Source organism: Triturus cristatus, chromosome 10, assembly GCF_964204655.1.
Source record: "Triturus cristatus chromosome 10, aTriCri1.1, whole genome shotgun sequence".
NCBI classification, from domain to species: Eukaryota; Metazoa; Chordata; class Amphibia; order Caudata; family Salamandridae; genus Triturus; species Triturus cristatus.
In genome coordinates, this window is record NC_140593.1 from 126,439,291 (window position 1) to 126,463,761 (window position 24,471).

The 24,471-nt window shown below is 43.1% G+C and overlaps 1 long non-coding RNA gene across 1 annotated transcript in view; it reads right to left on the reverse strand.

Annotated features, from left to right (window-relative positions):
- Nucleotides 1–1,552: 1,552 nt before the first annotated feature.
- The window catches only part of LOC146789010 (uncharacterized), a 156,129-nt gene continuing 133,210 nt past the window's right edge, over nt 1,553–24,471 (reverse strand). The window contains exon 3 of the long non-coding RNA XR_014969738.1: nt 1,553–3,593. This is a non-coding gene — a long non-coding RNA (uncharacterized LOC146789010). The remainder of the gene's footprint in view (nt 3,594–24,471) is intronic.

Genomic DNA, 24,471 nt, shown 5'->3' on the forward strand with positions numbered 1-24,471 from the left:
TGGCGACTTTAAACGAGGAGGATGCTGCAGTTGGGCAGGCAGTGCTTCGCAATCTTTTTAAATAAGGTGAGCCTCTTCCTTCCCTCCTCCATATTGTTTCCATTTACGTGAATAATGTCATTTGCATTTATAAAGATTTTGAATAACATCTTATATATATAAGGATGTTGATTGTCATTACGATTCCAGTTTTCGTATGATTATGGAAACAATGGTAATTCTTACTGCTAGCTATTCTATATTCAAGCATGTGAATCTATGAAAGACACCCCAATACTGGAGAAGAACAATTATTACTTACCTGTAAACAGGTGGTTCTCCAGTATTGGTGTCTTTCATAGATTCACATGCGACCCTCCCTCCTCCCTTCAGAGGCTCCCTTCTCCTCATACACTCTAAAATCACTCTGGTGCGACGAAAATCTGAGGTGAGAAGCTCTGAGGAGAAGGTTCATAGAGGGGAGCTGACGCCAGATTGGCTGTAGTTTGGACCAACATAATGACAGAGATAGACTGCGAATGTCTTTTTTCTCTCTTCATGTATCTCTATGGAGATTTCATATAGGGACATTCTTCATGTTTATCACCTACTTATATCTCTGTTTTTTAGATGATTACTGGTATATATATATATATATGTATATTATTACTGTATATATTGCTATATTATTTACCGTGGGACTCCCACTCCGACGACGGGGAATATTCAAGCATGTGAATCTATGAAAGACACCAATACTGGAGAACCACCTGTTTACAGGTAAGTAACAATTGTTCTTAATGGATGAATAAGTCAAAAGATGTATGTATGAGTGGATGGATGTATGCATGAGTAGATAATGGATATGTGAATCGATCAATGGAATGGCCAATTAATCAATGGAATGGTAGAAGAATGAATGGATGACGGAATGTAAAGATGAAATGGGTGGAAGGAAGGGTGAATGGATAGATGATTGGATGGAAAGAAACGAGTGCTCTTCTGTGGAGGTTCTGGCAGACCTGCTTTGCCTGCTTGGTGCCATCAGTTCTTTGATTCAAAGTGGGGGGTATTTTAATTTTCTGGCGACTCCCTTATCCTGCAACATTGCCTAATTTGTACGTGTAGTCGCTGGTGGCGAGCACAGGTGGCCGTTCCTGGGGACCAGGGTTTATTTTTCAGCATTACTCTTTGCCACAGGGCAGGAGGCAAAAAAGGAGAAAGAGATACATAAAAAAGCAGTGACAAAGGAATAGAGATCAAATAACCTAAGAGAGGTAAAAATACAGGACGTGTAGGGTGTTGGGGAAAAAGAGGCATGTGGTGGAATCAAGATCAGGCAATCTTGGTAATCTGCCAACCTGGAATCCAGCAGCGCTGTTGACTGGCTCCTAGAAAAAAGTTAAGGTCTCTTAAATGTATTCATTTCTTTTTACAAATTAAGCACTCCCACACACATGTTTGTGCTTACCAGTGATGCTTCTTTACCACTGTACAGCTTTCACATCACTGCCGCTCTCCAGGTGATCCATTAAAGATGCAAAACATTTAAGAATATTTTTATTATTTACGCATTTTAAAATGTCAATCAGAGGGTTTACAATACACATCTTACTGGAATTAAAATGATCTCCACAAAAGAAAGAACAAATATATAATTTTTTTTATCTTTTAGAATAAACAATCCAATTGAAAATGAGCCTCATCCAGCAGCAACCGATACTTTCCTTTGAACCCTAAATACTTTAAATCTGACCCATTCGCCTACAAAAGAGATGCATCATCATAGGCTGCAGGCTAGGGGACTGCTTTCAGAGAAGGATGGGCTCTCATCACCCGGCCATCCCATGACTGCCCCATTCGAATTGTGTCCTCCTGCAGTCCAGCCCTGCAGACTCCCCACAACCATGAAACAATTTGGGTATTTTGCAGATGTTCATTCAGAAACGCCCCTAAAACCTATGATGTCATTCAAAACTGTGTTGTAAATTTCACAATTTGGCCCCGTCATTTCTAAGTACTCTCCGTTGGATAAGACCATTGAGCACCATTAATGACATGGAAGTTGGTTCCTTGCTTGCTCACTCAGTGCAATCTGGGGCAGCTATTCATTCATTCAATCACTACAAAGAAACGAGAGAATGCATAGAATGGTTATCTTATAAAAACACAAAACTAATCTCTGTGCCAACAATAATATTGGACTAACTAACTACTACCCTTGAGTACTGGACCTGGTGCTCCCTGGCGTAAAGCACTTTAACGCCTCGTCAGGGGACGAAAGCGCTATATAAATGCAATTACAGGGATTGGACCTACCATCAGGGTTGCTTTTAGAAGGGAGGGGTGGATTCGCCATGGTAAAGTCAAAGCACTTTATATATAATCATATGACTATCCGAACGTACAAAGATGTTTTATAAGCTACATTTATTTTTTACTCTTGGGTGGCAGTTGCAAGATAGATAGAAAACATAGAAACACTTGCGGCCCTCACTACGTTTTTTTAAACTTATTACGCAATCATTGAAGATTGTGTTTTTAATATCACCTGTTTTTAACTTGTCTGTATAAATATGTAATTGCAGTGATTTTAGGTATTTATGCAATAAAAGTTTTCATTCATATAACTGCAATTAGTAGTACAATTGATGTATCATCACATTACAGGTTCGCCAGCGGCAGTTCATCTTACATATACTCTACATTTTGAAAAACAGAAAAGCAATAAATGTGATTGGCATACACAATTATCTTATCAAGAAGCATCTATATTCTGTTTACAATGCATCAAGCTCTGAAAGGGAGACAAGGTATGGACGTTTTGCAGGAAAGGACAGCATTAAGAGGCCAGCCCCCTATAAAGGTATAGTAATGGGTCGGGTGGAATGGTGTGTGTTGAGTAAATCCATTGACCCAATCTACAAGATTGAACTTTAGAACTCCAACACATATACACATTTCAACACCTATCTACAAAGTCATGACTGCGCTCTTACAGATAGAGAGGCTTGCAAAGATATCAATGTATATAGACTAGTAGTAGTTTTTGGTCATGCTCCATGTTGTACATACATGTTTTTCACATACAATAAACCCATAAGATACATTGATCAATATCACATCACTTGGGGAGTCATGGCTTTCTCCTCTTTCTTTGACATTTAGACATGGATACCAAAGCAAGGTTCGGGTTTGTAGAAACTCATGAAAAACTTACTTCATGAACAGTAATGGTTGTCCTAAAGGTAGGTTCCAAGTTTTACAAACAAGATTACCCAGAGCAAAGTTTCAGTTCTTCATACAATCTTCTGGAGTGAGCTTATGAAAATGCAGCATGGCTAGTAATATCATTTCGCATGTACTTATGCAGAGCAAACAGCTGGACCATCAGCTTGTGTGATCATGATACTATGACGAAAGCAGTGGGGTGTGACCCTGGTGTTGTGAAGTAGCCGGTCTGTGACTGGTGGCGGCCTGATTCACAACACCAGCTGCCACGCCCCACCAGAGTTTAGTGGATGCGCAGCCTGGCGGCTCCATGGTTCAGTTTTGATCGCCTTTTTCTCTCCGGAGTTAGGCACGCATGTCTCAATTGTCCTCATTGGCAGAATCTGGAGAAGCAAAGACAATTGTTAGAGAAGAGTAGGATTTAAAATATCTTCCATTGTACAAAATACACATTTATTTATTCAATTATAGTTTTTGTTAAGCACCAATGAGGCCAGATCAGTTCCTGCACATGCACAATATCTGGGGGCCTTACTCTAAGCGTTACAAAGGGAAACTTACCAAGCTTTGATAAGACTGCAAGTCTTGGACATGGAAATGATACATGAAATTAGGTGACATACATATAAATATATATGTATGTGTCTGTATATATATATATATATGTACACATACATACATATGTATCATGTTTAAGCTTTTTCAAAGCCCATATTTTACAGAAAAGAAGTCTTCACTGTGATTATTTCAGAAATGTACAGGGCTGACTTCATTTGCAAGAAATTTAGCTTCCCTAAACATATAAAAAAGTTAAACCAATGGTTAACTTGCCATTTCTTCTTCTTTCTTTCAGTGCTGGTAAAAACGATTTGACGTCAGTGATAGTGCTGCTCTCAAGGCATTCATCAGCACCCCTGACGCGCTTACACTTGCAGACTGATCGCTGATTCAAGGATCTAGCGATACCTCGTCCCTAGTGTGTGTGAAAATACTAATTGTAGATGCAGAAGCAGTCAGCAAAATGCTGAATTGACGGTCTCACGCTGCACTTTATTTTCCCATTGTCAGTCTTGTTTAAACCTACTCTATAGTGTCAATGTACTACTGAAGATAAGCACACTTTGGAAAACGTGTTTCATTTCCTTACAGTGCTACTTTACATTTACAATTTGACTTCTATTAATTCATATTGTTGCATGGAAACACATTTTAGATATTACACATGATCTGTTCCTCACCAAAAGACACACATTTCTCAAAACATAGATATATCTGTAGTATCAGAGAAATAATGAATACTAAAAATGAAGTTAAGGACGAAGCCCAATGCTCCAAATATTCCGAAGGAGTACTAAAATCAACGCATAAATCACGTGATATAAAATATACATAAAAAGTAACATGTGTGACCTGATCCCATATTGCCATCTCGGGGTCCAGGTGGCATTTATAAGCACTCAGCCTTCGGGCTCTTGGTTTATGATGTCACCAGAATCCCTAGATGGCAATATAGGCCCTTTATTACACAGTCACCCTTCATGTATTCTCTACATCTGTATTGACACACTTTAGAGTGAAGTCTGCCGTCATGACTCATCTATTTTCAAAGCAGACCACCATCATGAGAGACTTATCAAATGCACACTACCATCATGGCTTTGCTATATAACGTAGACAGCCATGAAGATTCAGCTCTATCAAATGCACACTACTGTTGTGACTGTTATCCAGTGCAGGCCACTATAATGACACAGTAATTCAATCAAGTTTACCATCATGACTCATCTAGCCAGTAAAAGACCACCATCATGACCTAGCTATTCAGGGCAGGCCAACATCGTGCCACAGCTCTGTCCAATACAGACCACCAACATGGCAAAGCTTTTCTATGCAGACCCCTGTCATGACACAGTTGTATTCAATGGAGGTCACAATCACGATACAGCTATCCAATGCATGCAGTCAATATTCAGAAAGTCAATGCAGCCTGCTTTCATGACAAAGCTAGATAATGCAAACCACCGTCATGATGCAGCTACGTTCAATGGAGACCTCCATCGTAAGACAGCTATCCAATGCAGGCCATCACCATGGCCTAGATCCATTAGATGCACACTATCCTCATAACTAACCTATTCAGAGCTCACCAGCGGCATGACTCCGCTCTCCACTACCGATTGCCGTCCTGACGCAGCTACGTTCAATCGAGACCCCCATCGTGAGACAGCTATCCAATGCAGGTCAACACCATGGCCTAGATCCATTAGATGCCCGCTATCCTCATAACTAACCTATTCAGAGCTCACCAGTGTCATGACTCCGCTCTCCACTACCGATTGCCGTCCTGACGCAGCTACGTTCAATGGAGACCCCCCATCGTGAGACAGCTATTCAATGCAGGCCTTCACCATGGCCTAGATCCATTAGATGCACGCTATCCTCATAACTAACCTATTCAGAGCTCACCAGCGTCATGACTCCGCTCTCCACTACCGATTGCCGTCCTGGCGCAGCTAGGTTCAATGGAGACCCCCATCGTGAGAAAGCTATCCAATGCAGGCCAACACCATGGCCTAGATCCATTAGATGCACGCTATCCTCATAACTAACCTATTCAGAGCTCACCAGCGTCATGACTCCGCTCTCCACTACCGATTGTCGTCATGACGCAGCTGTTAAATGCAGACCAGTCGTGACGCAATTACTGAGTTCAGACCAGTCATGCAGAACACCGTCATGACAGTGCTATTCAATACAGATCATCTTCTCATACCACAGCTATCCAATGAAAACCAAGCACGCGTGTCATCATCATATTGTATATAACAATAGATAAAACCTGCAAACTCCGTGAAACCAATTAGTGGGCAGCAACTAACAACAAAATGAGTCAATATCATTCTTGCTGGCCGCGCTACACATTTAAAAAAAATAATAATAATATCAATGCATTTTAGACATCTTGTGCCTTTGGCTGACAGGCACATTTGAAGTCACCGTGTTTACGTTAGTCAAGACTCAAAATGCAAGCTAGGCCTATTGTCTTTGCCATTCTTTAGTAAAAATGTTCTACTTGTAGATTCATTTTAGGGGTGAAAATCACAAAAAAAACCTTTGGCCCAGTTTTGCTTTACAAATTCCGAAGGAAAAATATCACGCTGTAAACACTGTGACTTCGAATGTGCCTGCGGGCCAAGGGCACAAGAATATTAAAGACAGTTAACAATCACAGAAATGTTTTGCCCTTTGTGGGGCTCAGCAGTGCGATGTAGCTGCCGTGCTTTATGACAAGGGTGTATAGTGTGGGTCCAGAAGAGCCATACCCAAGAGATTTTTACGTGCTATTCATATCACATACATTAACACACAATCTTATTCGCATAGTCTTAGGTTGTCTTGAAGAAGAGGCTTGGATCAGTCCCCACTGGACCGATATTGGACCCCCTTTCTTATAAGTAATGAAACTTAAAGGGAGCCGAATACCAAATAACAGGTCATGTTATTCCCTCCATTCTTTTGCTGGTTGTAAGAGTTGATTGTTAAGTAAAAGGGAGCTAAAAATGGTGTTGCTTGATTACCAGACCCACATCAGGCTCAACCTTTCACTCCTCCAGGTCAGAAAGTAACTTAAAACTCATCTCTCCATGAAACCCCTATCTGCAATCAATATGAATCTTCCCACAACTCCTGCCTCCGAGGCAACATCTGACGGTAGGTGCTCATACTTGGACATACACATAGACTTCAGAGAGGCTTCTGGACACATCGCGGTAATTACCTCCATGCAAACATTTCAGGGGGGCCTGGTGCATGGCTCAAGACGTCAGTATAAGAGACAGCTCAGTGAACTTGGAATAATCTTTTGTGAGAGGTAGAATGTAATAAGTCGACATTCAACCCTGTGCTTCTCATCCCTATTTAATCACTTCTGGGGTACCTCGAGCCTCTCCCCTGAAACCTTTGCTTTTCTACCTCTCGGTTTGACCGTCCGGAGATCTCAGAGTGAGGGGGGAGGGAGTGTCTTGTTGCTTACAATGCTGAAATTACTTTTTAGCTCGACAGTGTAGTAAATGTTGCCTAAGTTGTCTTTTGAAAGTAAATCACTGGATGGAAGAATTTCTTGGAATTTGTATTGGGATAAGACTAAATAATTTTTTATTGCAAATGGTAAAGCGTGAAAAGGGGGCATCTGGCTGGAGTGTTTGAAGCAATTAACTAACTCTTCTTCCTGCATTAAAAGGCAACTGTCAGTACTAACTGAAAACAGACTTATTTCGTCAGATTAATGCAGAAGTCAAATTCTGTCATTTTTATTTATGATTTTAAGGGTAAGCTTTACCCATTACTAGAGGAGCATCAATGAGCAGAAACAGCTTCTTTGACAGCATTTTGTCTGGCTTACTGTAAAAGACTTTATTTTGATTCTATGCTCATACTGAAGAGAATAGAAAACGCAGAAATGTGTTTAACAAGAGGTACTGTCGTTAGTATATGTTTTTTCTGTAAATAATTGATTCGTCTAATGTCACCGTGCACTTTTAACTATTTTTATCATTCAGATTGACTTGATCCCATGAAAATCAATGATTTTAAAATAATTATTTTATTCATTCATTGGTACTTTAGCGCCAAAAAGACATGTGGTTAACAAGAGCTTTATAAATAAGTTGCCACACGAACTGCAAGTTAGTACTTCTTTGACCAGACATCATACACTAATCACACTCAAAATCTGATTAGACAAGTGGATTTTTCAAGAGACTAATTGCTAGAAATCGTCTGAGCCTCAATTGAGCAAGATCAAGCCAGGAGGGGTTATGTGGCATATGGCAGTAAATATAATAGACAACAGTGACATGCTGGTAGATGGGGAGATAGTTTTATGGGTTGATGCATTTGTTGCAGAAACCGGTGTGCTCCTACACGTCACTGGTTCCAATTCAAGCAAGAGAGGGGTCATGGTCAATGGTGCCCAGGACTGACCATGCTCTTGCGAGCCCAGGCCTAATTCCAATATCAGGTAGACAGTCCCCCCAAAAAGGATGCCGCAAGGTGTACCTGCGTTTCCACAGGAGGAGGACAGGATCTTCTGGCTAAGCCCAGCCACAGACCACAGGCAGATTTCATCTTAAGTTCTACTTTCCGAGGACAAGAGAAAAAGAAAGTAATTGTTCCAGGGACATGGAAGTGGGCATGGGAGCGCTGATTAGTGTTTTAATATATTATGAGACCTCTCCTTTAACTAAATCGATATGCTCATGACAGCAAGGTGGGCGTACTGGTGATGTCATGTGGAGGTATTATAGGATAACTCTCTCTTGGCCTTCAGTAACTGAAGGGCCAGCTGCATGAAAGAACCCTCGCATTACAATCTCTGGTGAAGTGGGTTTCTTCTATGATGCTGAATTGGGCGTGCTTCTGGGTTTTCCATCACTGCTTGTGGCTTACATATTCATCTGGCTTGCTGTGAATGCGGCGTCAGATGCCTATTGGAATGCCTAGATGTCCTGCATGCCTGCCATCATTATACTACAAATTGCTGTGCAAATCTCCTTTTAAGATTACATATGCTTGGCAAATGTTTGGATTTGCGAAAAACAGTGAAACTGCATCAATGCTAATGAACTGTGTTGTCAGCAGAAACAAATAATTAGAAATCATTATGAATCATGAAACTGCCAAAAGAAAATCTGTATTGTCAGATGCTGTTTTAGCTCTTCCTAATCTGCATTTTTCTCCAACATTTTGTCTCTGAGTGAAATCCATCAATACAGGCATTTTGCACTGAACAACTTCTGCTACCATCGTCATATTCTATGTCTTATTAAATCATATATTGTTTTGTAACCGTGTTTTCACACACCACCTTTTTCATGTATTTACTTGAAAATTATGATGTACATGGTATGGACCTCTCATGTGCACCACCAAGCTTTCTTTCCCCCATATTTCTGAAATTGAGAAAGTCTGTGACTCCGACCTCCCTCTAGTCAACACAAAGGCTGCAATACTGCTAGAACAATGCTCAGCTTCAAGGTTGTAGGAGACCCACAATTTCTTGGGGAGAGGGGCACAAACAGCCTTGGTATGAGCCAAATCATGGTTCTGGGTTAGCGCTATAGCCACAGAATGAGCCAAGCCATTAAAAGAAGTAAAGTAGGTAACAACTGTCATGAAAGAATAAGATAAAGTCTTTAAAATGAAAAAAATATGTTTTTCAACATTACTCAGAATCTCAATTAGGTACATAAGACTATATCAGTGAATTGAGTGACATTTATTGAAAGTAATATTTTATTTAAAGGAAACATTCATCAATACCCACAATGGCCGGACGAATTTGCAACGTTACCCAAAATATGTCAGTATGTCATGTTCTCTATTTATATAGCCTATATTATCATTAAATGAGACGCAAGATTATTTTTTTTCGATTACCATATGTAAGTGAGGTTTGTGTAGAGGCAGATCATGTACTGAGTTATTTCAATAAGCTCTTAAACTGGATGGTTATGGAAAATGATACACAGTGAAGTGAAGTGATGGGCTTTAGATCACACAACTGGGCGAGTGGGGAAGTCGAAGTTGGAGTCCAGGATTTCATATTGTGCTGTTCAGACAGTGTAAGGTTATAACCTTCTCTCTTCCATTTAACACCACAGATTAGTACTTTGTGTTCAGTTATTCAATGAGTGTTAGTATATGGAAATCTATACATTCACTTTTCACACCTTAATTCAAATCGACATTATACACACGTGCTTAATTATTAGATTTAAAGGTGTGTGTGTATTTTTTGGGAATGTTTTGACAGACACTGAATATCAAACACAGTGACAGAACATTCCTGTGTGAAATTGCGTTGCACTTTATTAGCGTCTCCTTGAAGAACAGCACTGTAGAAGCAAACTCAGTATGGGGATAGATGAGAGACCGCTTTATTTTTGATAATTTTTTTATTGTGGTCATTGGGGTGTTGAACCTCTCATAAAATTGTTCTTTTTCTCATGTGAGCCCAGCCAGCAGTATCATTAGCCAGTAGTGGCTGCTATTGGATGTGCGTGGTGGGGTGGCAGGGAAGGGGTGAGGTGGGAGAGAGGGAATTTAGGGAATGAAAAAAATAAACTTACCCGGAATAGCTGGTAGCTGGCTTTTTCTTGTCTCCAGCCCAGGAACCACCCGGGAACACAGGCTCCCCTGAGCCAATAACAACACAGTGTTGTGATTGGTCTGAGCACCATGGTTCGGCGCTTAGACGGGGACAGGGAGCCTGTGCATGTTCCTCACCAGGCTGTAATACAGCCTGGTGGGGAACATGCAAAGTGTGCATGACTGCAAACCACTTCTTCCCTTGCTCTGGCCAGCCCCGCCCGCCGTTGATTACAATAGGGAAAATACTTTTATGTTATTATTTTATTTTTATTTTTGAGCAAGAGGAGCCGCCACTGTCATTAACATAAAAAGGCATCTTCTGCCTTTCCTGCACTGACAAACACAACGATTTAGGTAGCGGCACAACATGTCAATGATGGCAATTAAATAGGAAAAACAAGAGGTTGTAGAGCTCCCACAGAGTTTACTCAAGTTACAGTGCTTCAATGAAACTTAGGCGTTGTGCAGCATGGCTTTGAGACATTGTGTTTGTCCCTGTTTAATCATCAGTTTCCATTTCAAAATCTGGGGAGGCAGAGTATCATTTTCTGCACCTCCCCTGCTCCTAAATCTTGGTAGGATAAATCCACCCTGTTCCCCACACCCATGTTCGGCTTTTTGGCACCTTAGAATATTGTTAACAATCTGAAAAGGCTGTGAGGGATTTCAGCAAGTTATTGGTACAAGCAAAAAAATACAAAAGATAGGAAGGCAAAACAATTGTAAGCTAAATGCTATCCCAGGTGAAAGCGAGATGAGGTCTGCCAAACGGAAGCATGTGTAAGCACCACTAGAGCTCTTGTATTAGTGCCACGACTGCTCCACTGCACACGCTCCTCTATCGGTCAGAACAGTCTATTAATCCAGCCCCTTGTCGGTTACATCTTTATCCTCGGCAGGTTAAGCCGCCAGATTCCTTTGCTGTAGGACACGCTCTGTAACGCCCGACAATACCATTTCGCTAATCCTGTTTCATCAGCTTTGAGTGCCCCGTCTGGTCATTCCAATCGTGAAGAGGAAATTTAGAGGAAAAAACACACACAAGAAAGAACGAAAGAAAGGAAGGCCTCAGCATGAAGACTTTGCCAAGAGTCCCCTTTTCTTTGGAGCCCATTTAAGGCCTGGCGCGTGCCGCGCCTGGACGCCCGCCAGCGCCATTCCGTCACGGGATGTCAAAGACGTCTGTTTCCACCGGCGGGCTGGGGGCAGCGGCGGCTGCGTCTCACGCCAACGTTCGCCTGCGCGCGCTAAATGGAAGGAGAGCACGTAGAATGGAAACCCCGCAAGAGAAAGGGTGGATGCGAGGGAGCGCGCGCCACTGCAGCGGCGCACGCGGGCGATCTCTTTCTTGTGCAGGCGCCAGAGGCAGGCTCAACAAGTGAGCAGCGGAGGGCTCGTTAGCCGCTCTTTGTTATACTGTTTACTGGAGCCATGGACACCGTTCATGAGACGAGACGCATCCGTTCTGGCAGCCGGCTTCTCTGCCCTAGTGGGGTGAGACGTGGGAGTGCAGGGGGGCATCTGAATATGCCAGGGGTTGGCTCGCTACTGCTGCTTAAGCCTCATCAGAAATTCCACTTGGTATCAAAGACGCAGTAAACCAGCTGAGACGCGTGTTGCCACCTGGCCGGTGTTCTACTGGCATGACCAGTATTTTAATATTCCGCCTGGTACCAACATTAGCAAAATCGTCTAAAGCTGGTATATTTTAACTTATCAGTACATACTTCAAACTCCAAATATAAGAAGAATGCAAAGAGAAAAAAAGTAGTATTACAAATCAATGCAGAAGATTTTATATAAAGTCCTATTTAAATATTACGTCCTCTCCATTGCAGACTCTCCAAACATGAACATTGCGCTGAGAGTTTTGTGCCAGCTGCATTCTGATCTTCAATGACAATTGCTGGAGTGTATGAGGAAGATGGATCTCTCTATGGTTTTCCTCGGGTTGGTATTTCAGGGCACAGGAGAAAAGAAGGCCCCTGTTTGTATCCTCCAGTAGGCCAGGTATCTCCTGCCACCTCAGGGCAGTTCCAACACCTTCCAGGACTTGGAAAAATTTCAAGTGCTTCATAGCAAGGGGGAACAACTGCTGCTGTAAGAAATAGAGGGAAGACATTGCACACCTTAGAGAAGCCACTGCCCAATGCGTGCTGTTAGCGCTCAACTATGCTAGCTGCTCCTAGTGACTGGTGGGAAACTCTTCCACCATCCCCGGGTGTTTGAAAACTCCTGCTTCTCCATTCGGCTGCCTTCACCTGGCAGCACAACAGTAGCGTGGGAGCATAGGAAGGGTTTGAACCCAGCCGATTGCACAGCGTTTCTCCCAACCAGGACTTGCGGTAGCAGCCAGTTTTCAATACCAAATTAACAATATTGGCCTTTGTCAGAGAGAACTTCAGCAACATTTCTTATTCAAATGGTAAATGCATCTAATCATTCTGCAGTATCTGCAATCAATCTGTGAATATTTGGCCTCTTACAACTGCCAAGAGTCTCCACCTTCTACATTCTACCTTCTACCACATTTCACAGTCCATCACATCATTCCACTCCAGTTTTAATGACATCACCCACATCATCATTATACCAGGGAGCTGGATAAAGCCTTCAGCATTACCTTGGTACCATGTAACCTCTACTCTCCAACCTGTGTAATAACTAGGAGAGTGCCCTGTCCCTTGGCCAGCACTACTTGCATACTTCAAAGGTACATGCACAGCCGATCAAGTAGAAGGGAACCCAAAGCTTGCACGCTTCCTGAAGTACTTCAAATTTGGAAACATCTCCCTCCCAGTGAAGTGGTTTAGCATTTGTCAGATTATCTCTGTAAAACGTTGACAAATTTAGTACAATTTTATTTTCCGGCCTTTGCAACAGACCGGAAGCCTCACGTTCCTCAGTTCCTTAGCTACCAAGTGACTCCATGTCATGATTTACATATTCTTCCAGTCCTGGCTCTTTGGCAAACTGCCATATGTAGTCTGAAATTGCAGGACCTTGCTTGAATTCGGGAGAGAGTGAAACTATGAGGCCCAGAATGCAGAGTGGTGTTGGTTTAAAAGCTATGGCTGGCTGAATGCATCCTATTAAATAGAGCAGAAGTCCATTTCTAGGTGAACTTTCCGACAGTGTCAGGGTACAATAAGATAGGGTTCACTAATTTCTGCCACCTATGGATACTAGTTCTTCCAGCCAGATGCCTATGGCTGTTTCTTGTCTTTGTTTCTTTGCATGTACCAGGATTCTATGGTTCTTTCAATCCAAGCATCATCCATTACACAGTAGAAGATGTGTTCCTGTCAGAAGGGTTTGACCTTTCAGATACACTATTGGGTGATTATCCATCAATCACCAAGACTATATAGTTGTAATTATTATGACTGTGGATGTAATTCTATCCAAAAGCACTCTGAGGCTAACATTACAAGAACTCAATAAAAAGTTAAATCCGTTGTTTTAAAACACCCACCTGGATGCCCAAGACGCTATTGTGCCGTGTGTGGTGTTCGGAAAAGTAATGACAGTGGACCCGAATCCAGTGCCGTCATCTTGTAAATTCAACCTACATGTAAAAAAGGTTGGATTTAAAAGCACAAGGTGGCTTTGCACTTCTACGTTCTTTTACTTGTGTGCACTACCACCCCTAAATAGTAAAATAATGCATGAGTAAATCCCTCTCCAAGAATGGAAATTAGATTTTCAAGGACAGAGGTGTACTGAAAAGTTTGGGAACAGCAACAGACTTTGTGTGGTTCTCTGATCCATTTTCAACATGACAATGGTCTATGATTTACTCCTGTGGTGAAAACTATTTTCCCAGTGGAGAAAAAACATTAGGGAAAAGTGCAATTGCACAAATGTGATGCCGTATCTGCCAGTGAAGTGGGCACTGTGTACAGTTGCGTTTGCCACTGTCCCTCGTTACAAATGCGAATTTACAAAAGCTTGACAGAAGTCTGCCTGGAAACCTGCGACTGTCACATTTCTACACTCATCACTTATGTGAGAGTGAACGCCATTGGGTGCAGATTGACGGCTTTCTTTTGTGAATCCGCTCAATGTGTGAAACAGTGAAACAGCAGACAGTGTTAATGGGACATCATTTGTTTGTGGTAACCTGCCTACATGAACATGTCACGCGGATTATACACCTCTTTAACAGTAGTTCTTATTGGTCAAGATGTTGTCCTTGAAATCTTAAAAAAAAACATTTTACATCCACTGTTGACCAACTCAAGCTGGGATTTTGTTGTAATTTACACTCCTAGGGCATTCTGGTAGTTTGTAAGAATATCACCTACAGACATATCGTCCAACATAAACATAGTGTCCTAAATATCGTTTACAAAAATATTATTTAGAACACAGTATCTATGTCGGATGACACTCTGGCGACGGTGTTCTGGTATCAGACCATTTTGGTTGGATCATGAAGCTGCCAAACTGGGCGATTGTGACTATGGTGTTATTTTTATGAATGCTGCTTGCTCCTGCAGCTCACTTCCACCATAGTACAGTAATATCAGGGGAAGGGCCAAACGACTTGCGTTTGCCCAGTGTTATTTTGACTGCTTGCAGTCCCCACTCTTTTGACACAAATCCCACTCATATAAGTTGTTACTACCATTTTCATTGGAGTTTGTGTGATTTTAGCGTTTGTTTCTATTTTTGTGCTTTTGACATACAGCGTGATGATATCATTAGATTTGCAGACCTATAAAGCATTTTTACATTCTTTATACCTGTTTTATAGTGTTTGAGCTTTTAACTTTAACCTAAAATTGTATTGTTGTTTTCATTTTTTTATAAAGTTATACTTCACTTTAGAAACTGACTGCTAAAATGCAGCAATCTATATTTCAGATTTACCTCAACTGTATTTTAGGAACGTTTGAAACCCCTTTGTTTTTATGTTTTTGTCTCCTGACAGTCCTTGACCTTCAAATGTATGTACGTTTGAAAACGGTAATGGTTGGGTGATGTGTGAGATGCACCTTGATAATTTCTGGTAAGCAGGGACACTAAAATAAAACAGCAGTCGAGGGCCAACTTATGTTGCAGTATTGAGTAAATTATGCAACAAGGAACGACAAATTCTTTTTCAATAATGTGACAACTCTTTCCATTGAAACCCGCTGTGCAGAATCGTATAGGACATTTCATAGTCCTTATTTACGTATTTCTCCAGGAGGTACTTCAGGATGCAAAGCAGTGGACCTTAAAGATGCAACATATTGGGGATTCTTTGAATGTCTGAACACGCGGTTAAAATAATTGCATGTCTGAGAACAGCCTCTGTCATGTTGACATACATTTGTATTAATGGTGAAGGCAAAAGCTCTTCCCCCATTCCATCAAACTGAGATGTTTAAACTATCTGGACAATACCGTAACCTCTTTAAATGTTTTTGCAGCGATAAAATGCTGAAGGTGACCTGTCAACATTTATAAAATCAACCCACATGAAGAACATTCCAATACTTTTGAACCCTCTTAGTTATAAGCAATTCTTTTTGTTAAAATTTGCAAATTATGTAGCCGGTGATGAATTTTGTGGCAATATTTAGGTGAATAGAAAATTGACCACAGGTGTATCATGTTGAATTACTGCAAATTCGCCAGTCCTATAGGTCGCTGGTATAATGACTGGATGATGTCATCAGTGGTGTTGTCAATTATGTCATTTGAAATATCATCAGTAATGTCATCAATGATGCCATTTAATGTGGCATAAGTGAATTATAATATGTAAGGTCTTGGCAAGGGTGCAAGCTATAGTTAGGGTAGTAAACCATAACTGGTGAATTTCAGTTTTTTTTTTATTTTTAAATGTTAGTTTTTATTTTATTTAACACCTAACTGTAATGTCATTTTGATCTTTTTTTTACAGTGAATTTTGTATTTTTTTATCGTAAGCAAAAATCGTGTTTATATATATATATATATATATACATGATTTTTTTTAAACACGAGGCGGCAAGACAGCTAAAGCCATATCTAGGTCAGGTCTAAAAATGGAAGTTAATAAGTTATGCGAGATGCAAGGTTGAATTCATCTTTTGAAACCTGGGGACACAAGGTGCATCACAGCTGTCCATTTCTTTCTAAGAGTCCCACCATGTCACAGGGAGATGAAGGCGGGCCTACTGGAAACATTCAAGGGAAAAATGTATTTTCAAGTTTGAGAACACTTCTGAGGCGCCGCAGCAGGGCATGCTTTAAACACACAGGAAGCTTTTTTTAATGGACTAAGTCCAAAAGCGCCTAAATGAAAAATTGCGTAAGTTACAAGGGTAGAATTTAGAGGGAGAAACCGTCTCTAACAAATTCATTGTCAAAATACAGGACACGCCTGCATAGAGACGCAGAGAGCTACTTTGCTTAACGAGGCGCGAGCGTGTGCTGGCCATGACGCTGAAAGTGGGACACCGTATCAAATAAGGGCGGGTGATTTACATACAGTAAAGAAATCTATATGCTCCCTCTCCAGGGTGCTGATGGTAAGAGACAGCGCGACACGAGGGTGGTGTTAAGAAACGTGATGTGGATGCGCCTGTCCAGGGGGCTGAAGTGCACACTAAGTACAGAAATGCGCTTGCGCGCTGACCAAGGTGCTGAAGGGTGGACATGTCTCGTCACTAGGGCGATTCTAAGTAAAGGTGTTTGCGTGTGCCCTGTTCAGTCTACTGATGCTGCACATCCAGACACAAACACACGTGTGCTACCCATCAACCTGGTGAAAAAGTGAAACGCAATCGCACAATCATGCCGAACATAAGATGCGTGCAAGGGCCCTGTCCATGGTTCTGAATGCATGCAGCTGTCCAATGTTGCTCCTCCGCGTGGGGAGGGAAAGGTCTGTAGGACCACGCGCAAAACACTTACCACAAAACGGTGAGAAACGGAAGAAATATAAACTGCAAGAGTGAGAGAAAGAGGCAGGGGGTGTTGGGTGATTTATTAAAGAGACAGGATATGGAATCATGATAGTGTAGACTTGGAATTTGCTCCTCCACGGTCTATAGTGCACTTTGAGTGACTGTTTATTTTTGTACCGTCTGGGACATCAAAATAATGAGCTGGCAACCCTAATCATAAGACTGCAAGTTTGTTGCAGGATCAGCACATTATTTGCTCCATCCTCATCCCTGATTATTGCCATAATAGCAACAGTTTAACCTGTATCTTTAACCCTACGCTGCCGTCAATAACATGCTGAATTACTTCAAGCGTTGTCTCAACGCAGGGTGCGTTCCCAGACACACTCCTCATTCTTGCCCTTCACTTTCACCCTCGCCCTGCACTCACAGCGATCACAATGCACTCACACTGATCACCATGCACTCACACCATTCACCTGCTCACCCTGCACTCACACTGATCACTCTGGACTCACAATGCACTTACACTGTTCAATCTGTACCTCACCCTGCAGTCACACAAGCACACTACTCACCCTGCACTCATGTGACACTTCACTCACCTGTCCCCCTCACTGCTCAATCTGCAAACTCACTCAAACAAGCCCATCACTAACCATGCATTAATTCTTCCCACTCTGCACTTACATCAGCATCCAAATTCATATGATCACCTCTCTCACCCTAAAGACACTCCTTTTACCCTACTCTCACACTGTTGCATCGCTCACCATGCACTCACATGGGCATTCCTGCCACCCACACATCGCAGAGGGTTAATGTGCCTGCTACAAAGAATATGTACCATGCAGATCACAGAACTGAGTGTGAGTAAACTATGAGTAGCGCTATAAAAAAATGATATGTTTGTCAGAAAGGTGGTATAGAGAGATATGAGGTGCATTGTTGGTGCGTGGTAGTGAGGGAATTTATAGAGAAGGACGGCATTGGGGAGGGGGCACCAAAAAAGACTGTTGCACTGTGTGCAACCAGTGCTAGGGGCCAGCACTGGCTGGGAGTGTTAGACCCCAGTGGCGGCTCCACCGCTATGGCAGAGGAGCGTCGCCCCACTACTTTCGAGCAGTGGAAAGGAAATATAAAATGATAACTTTAAGTTACTATCATTTTATAAAATTATAATAACTTTGTTATCATTTTATGTTTCATGGGCGGGTGGGTGGGCGGGGCTGCCCTGCTCAGGGAGCAGGGCAGGTGAGGAGTGGTATGCCCACTCCCAAGTGCGCAATGACTGTTTGGTCGCCCCTTTCGGGCCGCCCAAACAGTCATGCGCACTCTCCCCTTCTCCATGCAGGCTGCATTACAGCCTGCATGGAGAACATGCCCACCGCTAAAGCCCCCGGCTGAGCACCATGTCACGGTACTCGGACCAATCACAACGCTGAATTGCAGCGTTGTGATTGGCTTAGAGGAGGGAGCCTGGCTGCCTGCTTCCTGTTCCTGAAATCTAAAGCTGGAGAGCAGAAGCAGGACAACGTGGGACCCGGCCGGTGGAAAGGTATGGTTGTTTTTCCCCCCTTGCGTGAACCCTGCGCGACCCCCCCTGCCCACCCGTCTCCGCAACCCCACCCGTCTCCGCAACCTCACCCACGAGCCATGCTGGCCACCCCTTTTAGCCCTGCCCGAAGTTGGGGTCTAGTTGCGCCCCTGCACTGAACTACAGTACAACACACACAGCAACACAAAGCACAGGCATACTTTTAGAAGTCCAGTACTCTCTCTCTCTCTGTCTCTCTCTGTCTCTCTCTCTCTCTCTCTGTCTCTCTCTCTCTCTCTCTCTCTCTGTCTCTCTGTCTCTCTCTCTCTCTGTCTCTCTCTCTCTCTCTCTCTCTCTGTCTCTCTGTCTCACTATCTATCCCTAAACAAACGCCCAATGGTAATGGATAGTCAGAGTAAGGCAACAGGAGATGACGTTTTTCGCCCAGGATAGCAAAATGGGTTCATGTGTGGGAGTCACACACCACCTCTCAGAACAAAAGATCTTGCTGAAACTGAGTCGAAATCTGTCAAAAACAAATCTCCTTATATGGTTCATGTGTGATCGGCTGTCGCAGGGTGAACCTCACCATCAGACTTCCTCAAGTATACCTCGACCGTTGATCCATTTGAACTAGAAACTATTTTTCTTGAAATCTACAAATGATGCTCCAGATGGTGGATTGTGGGGAAAATACGGTAAAGCCATAATTATGCAGAAAACGCTGCAACCGCTGTATCGTATTATTCCAGTAACCTTGAATGTAGACATCAAATACATACGGATGTTTCTGCTCATGCTGCCCAGACAAGGAGGTCATGCCTTCACATCATTCCTTTCTCAATCCCACACCAGGTAGAAATTCCTGAAATAAACTCCTCCCATAGGGTCACCGGTACCTTCTCTGGGGCGTTCATCCCCTCGTTATTCCATACAACTGTCTACCCAACAGCAAGTACTTAATAGCCTGTTATGCCATCCCGCTCTTTATATCATTATATTAATATAACTTCATTTTCTTGGCAGATCTGTACTCGTGCAATGCACTTTGGAAAATAGGATTAACGATTTTTAAACTGGAAAAAGTGTCGAACCATTCCCAACATGCGCCTCGCATGAAACATCACATGTACTGAAAGGACAACGTGGAAAACAGTGTTCATGTGAAAAGTGTGAGGACATTTCTGGCCGCGAGGTTGGAATTTCAAGGAGCAGAAGGGGGAGTCCCCCCCCCCCCCCCCCCCCAACTCCTATTTGCACAAGTGTAAATAGTTTGATAAAGAGGGTGACGGACAATTGGAGCACAGCACATCTGTTTGTAATTTAGCACAATATCCTGGTGCTTCTGGACTCAGGAACATGCCATCGCCATGTGCAAAAAATATCACCAACGGAAGACCGGAAGTGGTCAGTTTCAAAACTGTCCCACGAGGACAAAGCACTGCAAAGCACAGTTGCAATGATTCATTGGGGAGAGGGGTTTCAGGTGGAGTTCATCCGACATTCATGCTTGCAGACTGGCACGTTTCCCCCCAACACACTTTGATCCAAAACAAAAGAGAGAAAATCCAAAAGGGGGAAAAAAAGAAGTAAGAGAAAGACAGATAAACAGCTACAAGGGAGAAAGCAAGGATGAAAAAAAACACGCAAGAGCAGTGGTTAATTTGTGAAAAAAGAAGTGATGGGGCTCTCTTGTACCAGCCCACTGCTCCTGTTAGAGCTGCCTATAACAGAACTACCTACTAACCATGAAACCCTACAAGTGGGGAGAGCATGTAGTATAACGGCCAGAGCTGCCTACTCTGGAACTGGGGAACCAGGTTCGAGTCCCTGCATAGGCTCAACATCCTGGGAGTCTGGGCCAATTACTTAATCTCTCCGTGTCTACAAAAAATGAATGTGTCCTTAACTTGTGCTCATGGAAACCGCCCCAATACCTTTGGGTCGAGTTTGCGCATCAACCGCTGTTGACGAGCACCAGAAACCAGCGGCTCAAATTAAGCACTGCACAAAATTGAGATAAAGGGGAAGGCAGTCTCTGGTGGTGGGAGAAAGAGGCATGAGGTGGAATCACGACGATGCCATCCTTGGTATTTTACGACCCCGACATTCGATGGCGCCAGCAACAGACTTCTGAGCAAAACTCTGTTCGCCGGCATTGATTCTTTTACAAATTCAGTGATGTACAATTGTATTTCACTATATCGCTGTCAAAATATCAACCTACGAAAATATTGCCACCACTCTATTGCCTACCACCACAGCATCAAGGTAAGTATATATTTACTGTCCGTAACTTCTCCTTCACTGCCTTGCAATGCAGTAGGGAGATCAATACTGCGGATAGAATACCTTTGCAGGTCGATATGTCAACCACGATCTACTGGTAGAACATGAAAAGGAACAGATTCCTGGGAGCAGATTTTCTCACATGTAAAATCACCCCACAAATGGGTCTTTCCTTGAGTAAATCCATTTTCCAGTGCATATTACTTTAATGAGCGCTAACCTTGAATTTACACTTCTTAACCAAGCCATTTGCCCTCCTACAAATGGGACTGAAAACAGTGCGCTCCGTGGGCCACAGTGTGCTTTTTGAGGAGGCAGACGTGGTTAATAAGCATAGATCTTCGGTTTCATTCCACGTCCTGCTTCCTTTTCACGGCGCCTTTCGTCTTCCTTTTAGCAATAACAGCACAAGACCAATTCACAAATGCTGCAGCAAAAAAACTCAGAAGTCTTCACCCATCGATGTAAGCCTACATACATTTTGAGCCAATGTTGGACTTTTTAGCAATTCTGAAGGAATTCCAGAGTTTTCACATGTGCATAATCCAAAGTAATTGGCGTATGTTTCTGCAGGCGGAAATGTGATGCAAAATTGCATTTCCACATAAATCCTTTTTTTCTCTCTTTCATGGGAACCCGTTTTTGTCTTCCCCTGAACAACCAGCAGTTCTGGGGTTGGTCTCGGCCCTGTGACGTAAGCATATGTACAAGTGTATTCTGGGCCGGAAATTATTGGACCTAGTCCTAGTTGCGTAACGCAACTTGAGGGGGTCCCCTGCAAAATACTTGGTACCCCCCATCACGCTCCGGACCCTCTCAGGCCAGGGCCCACTGCCCCTGCACAGTGTTGGAGAGTGCCCCCTGGAGCTCGGCGCCTTCCCTCACACAGTAGGGGCTACGGGTGCTTGTGTTACACCACTGACTAGACTACTCACAAGGTTGCATGCTTGAGAGTACCCATCATCCTTTGCTGGTGGCCCACCCTGGAATCTGCCCGTGGGAGCAAATTTGCACAGACAGAACCTCCAGGTGAGCAAATCCCATTTATGAAGACAAAATCCAATTTTACAAATAGGTCATGACCCCGGGTAACTAAAATATTGCGTAGAATCCTCTGCGATTCAGACTAAAGGTGGGAAGAGATTCCCTTGGGCTCATTACGGTATAAAGTGTGGTATTTGTGGAAACTGGTGTTAAGTGGTAACTCCTGTTATCGCCTATAAAAGAACTCCACGTTCTCCAGCAAACTCCGAGCCTTCACCATGTCCCCAGGCAACTTTCGGCAAGTCAAACCTGCCAAATTCTACAGAGGGGAAGAATGCCTGGAAAATACCGGGAAATGCAGGTTTTGTTGTGGTAAACCGCAACATTCGTATGTTTTGTCTCATCTTACAGTGGTGAATTTGTAACAGGCAATCATTTTAGCATCTGTTAACGTCAGTTCCCCGGGGTATCCGATTTTAAGACGGGACCCCTCCTAATGAGGTCCTAGGAAACGGAAAATGGTGACCTCTTTTTTACCCTACGATGTGAAGCACCATTTTTGCTTGAAATCTGTTCTATTCACTGTCTTGGTAAACAGAGTAGCAATTATTTCCAGCTGCCTACTCACAGCCTGCTCCAGTGGGTCACATAAATTGACCCCTTTATCATCAGTAAAACGGAGCTTAGATTATCGTTTGGGCCTAAGGCTGCTGAGACATATATGTGTGCACCAGCTTTTCAGGAGTTTCAGAAAAGTTACATGTTGCTACTAGTTGCTACCTATAGCAATTTAAACTTAAAAAAAAATAAGTTGGAATTGGTTGGAAAACGAGTTTTTATTGACTGGAGAAAAGTACTGACCAAATGAGGAAGCAGGGGCGGTGGACTTAAATCACAAAATGCCATAGGGTAGCACAGGGCTTTAAGTGGGATGAAAAAACTGGGGGGGGGGTCTGTCGAAAGGGCGTGGCCAATATAACTAAGGGCGTGGCTTAAAAACATGTAAGCTAAAAATCTGTGCTTAGCATAGTGTGTCGCTGAACTTCTTTTCTGCTGTTTCTGTCATTGCATCCAGATATATGATACAAGTAACATCATACTTACGACAAGTCAAGACTATTGGCTTTATCATAGATAAATAAGCAGCAACTATGGCTTGTACATAATATTGAAAAAGCTTTCACTTAAAGCCCTGGTGACACCAAGACAATGTTGCTGCTCCTGAGTTTTAAAAAGAGAAGGGAAATCTAGAGAGAAAATGACTCTCTTAAAGGATTTCCCTTCGCCTACAACGCTCCCCTGGCATGACGTCATGCCGTAACTTCGTGAGAAGTGAGCAGTGTGAGCACCCGCACACGATGTGCGTGCTGCCACTACAGTCCCGAAAAAAACTGACTGCTTGTGCCAGGGCCCAAAACAGAGCCCGATAGGGACCCGTTTCGAGGCCCTCTGTAAAAAACTGCCGGTGCTCAGACCCGGTGAGACCCGGCCCACTTAAAGCCCTGGGGTAGCAGTAGGCTTGACATCTGTCGACATCACTGTGTTTATCTCCTTCCAACCCTTAGGCCTCAAGAGCGTTCTACAAGGTGACCGGAAATGCAAGATGTTGAAATAAAGAAAGTGGGCAGAACCCTTCCATGGTACCAAAGTGCCCAACTCCAGGCCACCTCTAACTGACATCTATGACATGAACCACGCAGGGTAGCAGCGGATCGCTCATCACCCTCGCATACAGAGCCTGGGGACCCCGACCTTCTTTCTACGATGCCATCTCCCCCTGTGACAGTTCACCTGTCAAGCTAGCCCGCAGAGCGCACCCTCGGCTGCCTCGGTCTGTGCCTCCTCTGCTCGTTTTCTACTAATTTTTCTGTCTTTTTTCTGCTTGCTTGTGCCCCACTATTTTATCTTTCTACTCTTTTGACCTTTATTTCGTCTCTTCCTGCTCGTTTCAGACCTTTATTTTTGCCTCTTTTTGTTCATTTCTGACCTTTATTTTGCCTCTTTCTGCTTGTGTCTGACATTTATCTTGCATCTTTCTGCTAATTTCCTCCCCTTCCTGCCTATCCCTTCTCCTGCCACCCAGCGCCCCACCCCTACCCCCAGTACTTACCGCACAACCCCATTGAGCAGGTCCTCGTGCCAGCTCCCTCTGCGACAGTTCTCCTGTCCAGCTTGCCCCACTCCACCACCCTCTGCTGCCTCAGTCTGTTCCTCTCCAGCGCATCTTCTGCAAGTTTTTCTGCCTCTCCTCTTCTTGCTTCTGCCCTCCATTTTGTCTCTTTCTGATCATTTCTGACCTTTATTTTGCCTCTTTCTGCTAGTTTCTGACTTTTATTTTGCCTCTCCCTGCTCGCCCCTGACCTTTGGTTTGCCTCTTTCTGCTCGTTTGACCTTTATTTTGCCTCTTTATGCTCG